We start from the raw sequence: 9,512 nt of genomic DNA, 5'->3' as shown, positions 1-9,512 counted from the left end.
ATCCACCCCTTGTTTAGCATATAATAAAGAAATAACCACAAAAATGGGCAATCAGCAGCCCTCTGGGCTGCTCTGCCTATGGAGTAGCCATTCTTTATTCCTTTATGTAATAAATTTGCTTTCATTTTATGGACTTGCCTTGAATTCTTTCTTGTGTGAGGTTCAAGAACCCTGTCTTGTGGTCTGGATCGGGACCCTGGTAATACCGAGATGTATTTTTCTTTCACAGGACTTAAGTAACTAAAATAATCTCAGAAAAAAAAAGGCTAGGGTATTAAACAGGTGAAATAAATGATCAGAGCATTCTGTAGTAGTGGATAAGTCCTCTTGGAAGAATAAAGAAGTCCTCTTGGAAGAAGAATAAATAAATAAGAATAAATAGACATTTCTTAGTGAAATAGAACAAATCCACAGAGCTGTCTTTTCTAGACAGGTCTATGTTTCAGTTTAAATCCTGACACTTCATAGCTCTTGATATCTCTTTGTTTTTACCTTTACTATAAAACTCTTTCCGTGTATCATCCCTATATCATGAGTGTAGAAATTAAGTTAAAAAGTGTTGGATTTGCAGTCTTTTCAAAGTTACAGAAAGTCATCAGATGGAGCATTCTAAAAAACTACAGATGTCCAGCCTTGGGAAAGAATCTGGGATCTGGGAAGTGACAGTTATAGAGCCATAACAGTATTAATAATGACATGTATAACAGCTTTGAAAACATTTTGATGTATTTTATCTTATTTGATCCTTTTAACCTGTGGGGTAAGTAGGACCTCTAGTCTTGCCTTGCTTTATAGGCCAGAGGTCTGCAAACTTTGGCTTGCATCAAAATGGCCTGGAAGGTTTGTTGCTCTGCCCCACACCCAATTTTCTGAGTCTGTAGGGTCTGAAGTGAGGCCTGAAAATTTGCATTTCTAACTTATTCCCAGAATGCTGGTCCAGGAACAGTTCTTGGCCATTTTTTAGTCTTTGTGAAGCTGGTTGGATTGTCTCAGTCATGAATTATAGTGCTGTATTGCCCTCGGAATAAAATCTAAATTAGTTGGAATGGCACACTGGTCCTGTATGCTGATTCCTATTTACCTCTCCAGCCATTCTGCAGAACTAGTAGTTCTTGACGGAAGCTGTCAAGGGCTACCATAATAAAAGTAAACAGATATTTATTTTCTTAGAGATCTTGAAGCCAGCAGTCTAAGATCAAGAGGCCAGCAGGGTTGGCTTCTTCCTAGACCTTGGCTTGTAGATGGCTTCTCTCTTGCTGTGTCCTCACATGGCCTTTCCCCTGTGTGCACACATCCTTGGTGTCTGTGTGTCCAAATTTCCTCTTATAAGTATGCCACCAGTCAGACTGGATTAGGACCCACCCTAATGGCTTCATTTTTACTTAATCATGTCTTTTTTTTTTTTTAGATGGAGTCTCACTGTGTTACCCAAGCCAGAGTGCAGTGGCGCCATCTCGGCTCGCTGCAGCCTCTGCCTCCTGGGTTCAAGCAATTCTCCTGCTTCAGCCTCCTGAGTAGCTGGGATTACAGGCATCCGCCAGCGTGCCTGGCGAATTTTTGTATTTTCAGTAGAAATGGGGTTTCACCATGTTGGCCAGGCTGGTCTTGAACTCCAGGCCTCGTGATCCACCCACTTTGGCCTTCCAAAGTGCTGGGATCACAGGCGTCAGCCACCAAGCCCAGCCGTCACACATTCTTTCAACTGCTTGTTTCTACCTTTATTATAAAGTATTTATAAAGAGGGATCCAGAGTTGTTCACCTGGTTCAGAATCTTGCGTGACCCTTAGCAGGTCACTAACCCTGTGAGCCACAGCCACATTTGTAAAAGTGGGATAATAGTCACACATTGTGAGGTTGTTCACAGTGTTGGCACACGGTAAGGGCTAAGACACTTGATTAGTATAATATTCAAAATTAGAAATTGTACACTATTGTACTCTCTTTCAAAAGGCAAACAGCCTAAAACTTTGGAAAAAACAGCTTGTACAGTATATTGTACACTTCCTGTGATAGACTAGTGGACTGATACACCCACTAATGCACAGCAGTAGTAGTCCACCTCTTTACACATTATGCATGTTAAGTGACAACAAAAACTCATTTTAAAAGGCCAAATGATAAAAACATCAGCCTTGAGGCTCTTCGATATAGAGTAAATCGTATCTTCCTGCAAACCAAGGATTAGTACCATAACACCTGAAAGAGCACAAAATTCTAACATTCAAGAAAACTGGCGGCGGGAATACACCTCAGCTTCTAGGAGTCGGTAGTTTAAAATACGTAAGAGAAATGGGAAACAAAAACAATAACAAAAACACCACTTGACCCCGACGTGATTCGAACACGCAGCCTTCTGATCTGGAGTCAGACGCGCTACCGTTGCGCCACGAGGTCCTGCTGGGCTGTGGCTCACGCAGTTTCTTAGGACACCGATAAAGTCGTTTCTTCCAAGCGTACCCGTCTTTCCCATTTACTCTCTGCCCCTCTACCCAGTATCTGTGGAACCAGGAGAACGATTCCTTCAGCGTCCAAACTTTCCTGACTGCTAGTCCTCTAACCAAGGCTAGGACGTAACCAGCGGAGGGGGGAGAACGGGGCTTCCCGTTTAGTTGGGTCTCCAGGATCAAAGGAAATTGGCCCTTCCTCTTCGTTACCAAATGATTTCCGTTCTTACCCGCCCCGCCCCTGCCCCGTTAGGCGCGAGACTCCTCCCTCTCTCCCCTCCCCCAACAGGTTCCTCGCGCTGAGTTCGCGACCTCGAGTTGTAATCTGGCGAGGCGCCAGTACGCCGGCGCAGGTCTTCGCAAGATGGCGGCTGGAGGCAAGGGCGGAGGCCTTCAGAGCGTTTTCTTTTTCACTTTCCTCTTTTCCTGCAAACAATGTAAGGCGTTTTCTCTCAGGGGAGGCTTTCATTTCATGGTGGGCATTAAGCTTAAAAGTCACCATTTTGAAAAGACATGGTTGTGCACTTATGAGAACTGGTTTAGCACATTATCTTTAACAGGAGTATTCTGTCATTGAACGATACAGAAAATAATGACGGTCGAGAAAAACTTTGATGTCTCCCCGTCGGGGAATATGAACCCCGGTCTCCCGCGTGACAGGCGGGGATACTAACCACTATACTAACGAGGAGTGGTTTTGCAAAGGTTTTCTGGGATAGCTCTTCAAGGAGCAGTAAGACACTTCCAACCCTCCGTCACCTGTCGCCTGCACCCGGAAAGTAGGAAGGTCTGGTCTCTTGGAGTCGTTGCTAGGCTTATTGTCCTCCCAGGGCGCCTTGTACTCTTGATGTTGGTGGGAAGAATAAAAGGTTTGGAATATGTGAAACAAACGCGCTTCCCATGTTAGTGCTGGAGAAGTGTATGAAAATGGTTTTTCCCAGGCTCTTGACGCTTTCTAAATGATTTAGGTTGCTGGCCTGAGGTTTTTTGTTTTTTGTTTTTTTTTTTTTTAAATTGACCAGTGGTATGTGATTTGCGGCAGAGCCTTCCCCTTACAAATTTATACTTTCACTCTGAAGTTCAAGTTCAAGGATAGCATATGGCTGCCAGATGTCTGGAACACTTAGGTTTGCCGTGGTCTCCTGCCTCTTCAAACAATTCGTAAGCCTTTTTTTAAATTTTTTTAAGAGGGAGTCTCACTCTGTCGACTAGGCTGGAGTGCAGTGGTGCTATCTTGGCTCACTACAACCTCCACTTCCAAGGCTCAAGTCATTCTCCTGCCTCAACCTCTCAAGTAGTTGGGATTACAGGCGGGCACCACCATGCCTGGCTAATTTTTATATTTTACTAGAAACGGGGTTTCACCATATTGGCCAGGCTGGTCTCGAACTCCTGACGTCTAGTGATCCACCCGCCTCGGCCTCCTAAAGTGCTGGGAGTTACAGGCTTGAGTCACCACGCCCCGCCAATTCACACCCTTTTTTTTTTTTTTTTTTTTATTGAGACGGAGTCTCGCTCTGTCGCCCAGGCTGGAGTGCAGTGGCCAGATCTCAGCTCACTGCAAGCTCCGCCTTCCGGGTTCCCGCCATTCTCCTGCCTCAGCCTCCCGAGTAGCTGGGACTACAGGCGCCCGCCACCTCGCCCGGCTAGTTTTTTGTATTTTTTTTAGTAGAGACTGGGTTTCACCGTGTTAGCCAGGATGGTCTCGATCTCCTGACCTCGTGATCCGCCCGTCTCGGCCTCCCAAAGTGCTGGGATTACAGGCTTGAGCCACCGCGCCCGGCCTTCACACCCTTTTGTAATACGAAAGCGCTCAATGAAATGACCAGCTGCGGTCAAATGAAATTTTATCAAAATGTTATCAGCTGACTTCTGTTTCAGTCTCTGTAGGCGGCTACAGTTTACCTGGAAGTGACCAACATAAGTATATAAATGGCTAAGTAATAATACGTTTAAATAATTCAAAACCAAGATGTGCCACTGATTAAACACAGGGTTAGGAAAGTGCACTAATCTAAACCTGTTCATAGACAGGATCCACCCTCTTCCCAGGGATACTGGGAGAGCCTTATATGTAAACTTTTTTTGAGACGGAGTTTTACTCTTGTTGCCCAGGCTGGAGTGCAGTGGCGCGATCTTGGCTCACTGCAACCTCCGCCCCAGGGGTTCAAGGGATTCTCCTGTCTCAGCCTCCCAAGTAGCTGGGATTACAGGCGCCCGCCAACACGCCAGGCCAATTTGTATATCTAGTAGAGATGGGAATTCACCATGTTGGTCAGGCTGGTCTCGAACTCCAGACCTCAGGTGATCCACGCACCTCGGCCTCCCAAAGTGCTGGGATTACAGGCGTGAGCCACCACGCCTGGCCATAAACTTGACTTTTCTCCAAAGGAGTGTGTTTATAGGCACAGATAAACTGACATGATTGAAAGCGTTTCATTACAGAACGTAAACTTACATGTCTTGTCTCCAACCCAACCAATCAGTACTCACTGACCCCTACCCAACAAATTAACCTTAAAGATAATAAAATAAAAATAACAACAACAACAAAAAAAAACTTACATATGTGTTTTAAGGAATCCCTTGTATCTAGTGTGCTATGAATTAATGTATTATCAATCATAAATTATAAGGTATTTTTCATCTGATGGAAGGGATAAGTTTTTAATGCAGATATTAAATGGCAGTTTCTGAGGCATATTTTGGCTTTCTTTTTTGCTATTATTATTATTATTATTGTTTGAGACAGAGTCTTGCTCTGTCGCCCAGGCAGGAGTGCAGTGTCATGATCTCGGCTCACTGCAACCTCCACCTTCTGGGTTCTAGTGATTCTGCTGCCTCAGCCTTCCGAGTAGGTGGAACTACAGGCGCACGCCACCACTCCCTTTTGTGTTTTCAGTAGAGACGGGGGTTTCACCATGTTGGTCAGGCTGGTCTCAAACTCCTGACCTCAAGTGATCCACCCGCCTCGGCCTCGAGCGTCCGCGCTCAACCCTTTTTCACTCTCTCTCTCTCTTTTTTTTTTTTTTTGAGACGCAGTTTTGATCTCTTGCTCAGGTTGGAGTGCAATGGCACAATCTTGGCTCACTGCAACTTCCCGCCTCCTGGGTTTAAGCGATTATCCTGCCTCAGTCTCCCAAGTAGCTGGATTACAGGCATGCGCCACCACACCTAGCTAATTTTGTATTTCTGGCAGAGATGGGGTTTCACCATGTTGGTCAGACTGGTCTAGAACTCTTGACCTCAGGTGATTCACCCGCGTCGGCCTCCCAAAGTGCTGGGATTACAGGCGTGAGCCACTGGGCCTGGCCCCTGTTTCACTGTTAACTACACCAAAAGCCTCAAAACAAACTCTCAGTGTACCGGGGCCTCCTTCCACTTTGACCCTCCAAAAACTTTTGCCAGGGCCAAAGGACACTGTGATAGCGATGATGACGTCCTTTTCCTGGTAAAATCGAAGGGACTTCCCCAAGTCTCTCAGTTGGTAGAGCTATGAGGCAGTGAACCCAGTTCTCCTGAATCAACTGTTTGCCCTGTGTTCTGCATTCTTGGGAGAAGCAGCTTCATCTCCTCCTTTAGAAGAGACATCCTGTCCACCGAAGCTCTGGTAAAGCTATGCCAGTGCTCACACACGTGTTGTTAGTGCTCCTTTTTCATCCCTGGTGAAAGTAAGAGGCAGCCTGAGTCAGCGAGATCAGGGAGCAGGGAACACAGCACCTGCTGTCCATCTTCCGAAAATGGAAAGGAAAAGAGAGGGCAATTAACCTGAACAGGGTGAGGGAGCTCAGAGATTCCTCCCTGTCAGCACTGGGCAAAAATAAAGGTTAAAATCTGACTGGCAGTACAGAGGGCATGGAACTCTCTTCGGGAATAAATGGCATGAAGGCAATGAGTGTCACTGAAAGTTTCATATCCTGCTCTTCCTAAAGAACTATGCTGTGTATCTCCCTTTGCTAAATGATTCACATTCATTTTATTTTCTCAACAGCCTGTTAGGTCAATGGGACAAGTGTTTTTATTCCTATTTGGGAATCTTCTGTAAGATCACACAGATAGGAGGTGATGAAAGGCCAGGAATCACCCAAGCTCTGACTGCAAAATCTGCAATTTTCACCCTGCTGCACAGTTCCATATACATGTATTTTAACAAATAAGTACATGCTATGGAGAGAAAAACTTTATAACTAGTATCAACATATGTGTCACCCTTGTTCCTATATTCATATTTGCTAATCTTTTTTTTTTTTTTTTGAGACGAAGTCTAGCTCTGTCGCCCAGGCTGGAGTGCAGTGGCCAGATCTCAGCTCACTGCAAGCTCCGCCTCCTGGGTTTACGCCATTCTCCTGCCTCAGCCTCCCGAGTAGGAGGGACTACAGGCGCCCGCCCCCTCGCCCGGCTAGATTTTTGTATTTTTTAGTAGAGACGGGTTCACCGTGTTAGCCAGGATGATCTCGATCTCCTGACCTCGTGATCCGCCCGTCTTGGCCTCCCAAAGTGCTGGGATTACAGGCTTGAGCCACCGCGCCCGGCCGCTGCTAATCTTTACTTAGTTGGCAGACACTGTAGTTATTCACTAACTTACTGAACTTGCAATGTGCCAGACATTGTTTTAGATGCATGGGGAGGTTTTCATAAATACATCTTGTTCTTCTAGATCTTTTATCCTACAGAAGAAATACAAATAATAAACAATGAATACAATAAATGGATACATATGTCATACATAGGTATGTTAGACAGTTATAAGAGCAGAAATAAAAATAGCAGAGTAAGGGGGGTTGGAGAGTAGCAAGTTAAATAGGTCAAGGTAAGCATCATGAGAGGGAGTTTCGCTCTGTCACTCAGGCAGTGGTGAGAACAGTGGTGAGAACTTGGCTCACGGCAACCTTGGCCTCCCGGGTTCAAGTGATCTTGTGCCACAGCCTCCTGAGTAGCTGTGCCACCACACCCGGCTAATTTTTGGTAGAGATGGGGTTTCACCATGTTGGCCAGGCTAGTATCAAACTCCTGGCCTCAGGTAATCCACCCGCCTTGGCCTCTCAAAGTGCTGGGATTACAGGTGTGAGCCACCGCGCCTGGCCAAAGGTATAATTTGAACATAGTTGAAGGAAGTAAGAGATGTAGTCATGCAGCTGTCTGGGAGGCCTGAGGGCCTTAGAGGTCATTGGAAAGACTTTGGCTTTTATTATTACAGAAATGGGGACCCACTTCAGGGTTGTTGGATTTTTTTATTGTTAAAAAAAATTGATAATAATTATACATATTTATGAAGTGCATGTGATATTTCACTACGTGTATATAATGTGTAATGATTAAATCAGGATATTCAGCATACCCATCACCTCCAACATTTATTATTTCTTTGTGCTGGGAGTATTTCAAATCCCGTCTTGTAGCTATTTTGAAATATACAATAAATTATTGTTAACTGTAGTCACCCTACTGTGCTATTCAACACTATAACTTATTCTTTTTTTTTTTTTTTGAGACGGAGTCTTGCTCTGTTGCCCAGGCTGCAGTGCAGTGGCTTGATCTTGGCTCACTGCAACCTCCGCCTCCCGGATTTTTTTCTGCGTCAGCCCCCTCGAGTACCTGGGATTATAGGCACGTACCACCACACTTGGCTAATTTTTGTATTTTTAGTAGAGATGGGGTTTCACCATGTTGGCCAGACTAGTCTCAAACTCCTGACCTCAGGTGATCTACTCGCCTCCACCTCCCAAAGTACTGAGATTGTAGGCATGAGCCACCGTGCCTGGCCTAGAATTTATTCTTTCTATCTGATTGTATGTTTATACCCATTGACTCACCTGTCTTCATCTCCCTCACCTTGCCCTTTCCCAGCCTCTGGTAAGTGTCATTCCACCCTTACTTCTTGAGAACTGCAGGGTTTTGAATAGAGTAGTGATGTGGTCTGATTTATGTTTTAAAGGGTCTTTGGCCGGGCAACATAGAAAGACCCCGTCTCTATTAAAAATAAAAAAAAATAACTGGGTGTTGTGACTCACACTTGTAGTCACAGCTACTTGGGGAGCTGAGGTGGGAGGATCACTTGAGCCCAGGAGTTCGAGGCTGCAGTGAGCTATAATCATACCACTGCACTTAAGCCTGGGCAACAGAGTGAGACTCTGTCTCAAGAAAAAAAAAAGGATCTTTGGCTACTGGGTTGAGAGCAGAAGCAAGAACTATGAAGTCTATTGAAATAATCCATATAGGAGATGTTGGTGGGTGGTTCAGGCTTCAGTGAAAGTAATGGAGAAGGTGAGAGGTGCCAATGTATTTTGTTTATTTTTTTGAGACAGGATCTCACTCTGTCACCCAAGCTGGAGTGTAGTGGCACAATCAGGGCTCACTGCAGCCTCAACCTCCTGGGCTCAAGAGATCCTCCCACCTCAGCTTCCTGAGTAGCTGAGACCACAGGCACATGCCACCACGCCCGGCTAATTTTTGTATTTTTTGTAGAGACTGTCTCATAATGTTGCCCAGGGTGGTCTCGAACTTCTGGGTTCAAGGGGTCCTCCTACCTTGGCCTCCCAAAGCACTAGGATTACAGGCCTGAGCTACTGTGCCTGGCCCCAAGTGCTATGTATTTTGAACGTTGAGTCAATAGAATTTATTGGTAGAGTAAATGTGAGATATGAGTTAAAAAGAGGAGTCAAGGATGCCTCCAAAATTTTTGGCCTGAGCAACTGGAAGGATGGAGTTGCCATCACTGAGGTTGAGAAGAGTAATGCACAACTCTAGAGGGCACCATTCATATTGGTAGTCATGTGAAGGGCATAACTGGGAAGAAGTTGTTAAAAGAAAAACTTCAGCTGAATTCAATGTAAAGGAGTTTGGCCAGGTGCAGTGGCTCATGCCTGTAATTCCAGCATTTTGGGAGGCCAAAGTGGGAGGATCACTTGAGGTCAGGGGTTTGAGACCAGCCTGGTCAACATGGTGAAACCCTGTCTCTACTAAAAATGCAAAAATTAGCTGGACATGGTGCCACGTGCTGGTAATCCCAGCTACTTGGGAGGCTGAGGCGGGAGAATCACTTGAACCAGGGAGGTGGAGGTTGCAGT

General features: G+C 45.4%; 2 non-coding genes across 2 annotated transcripts; both read right to left on the bottom strand.

Annotated features, from left to right (window-relative positions):
• Positions 1 to 2,323: 2,323 nt before the first annotated feature.
• Positions 2,324 to 2,395, bottom strand: TRNAW-CCA. Its single transcript has one exon. It is a non-coding gene; the product is annotated as a tRNA-Trp (tRNA).
• Positions 2,396 to 3,063: 668 nt separating this feature from the next.
• TRNAD-GUC lies at positions 3,064 to 3,136 on the bottom strand. Its single transcript has one exon. It is a non-coding gene; the product is annotated as a tRNA-Asp (tRNA).
• Positions 3,137 to 9,512: the final 6,376 nt, after the last annotated feature.

Source organism: Colobus angolensis, unplaced genomic scaffold (assembly GCF_000951035.1).
Source record: "Colobus angolensis palliatus isolate OR3802 unplaced genomic scaffold, Cang.pa_1.0 Scaffold10, whole genome shotgun sequence".
Lineage (NCBI taxonomy): Eukaryota > Metazoa > Chordata > Mammalia > Primates > Cercopithecidae > Colobus > Colobus angolensis.
The sequence above is the reverse complement of the archived record's forward strand: the minus strand, read 5'-3'. Positions and strand labels throughout refer to the sequence as shown.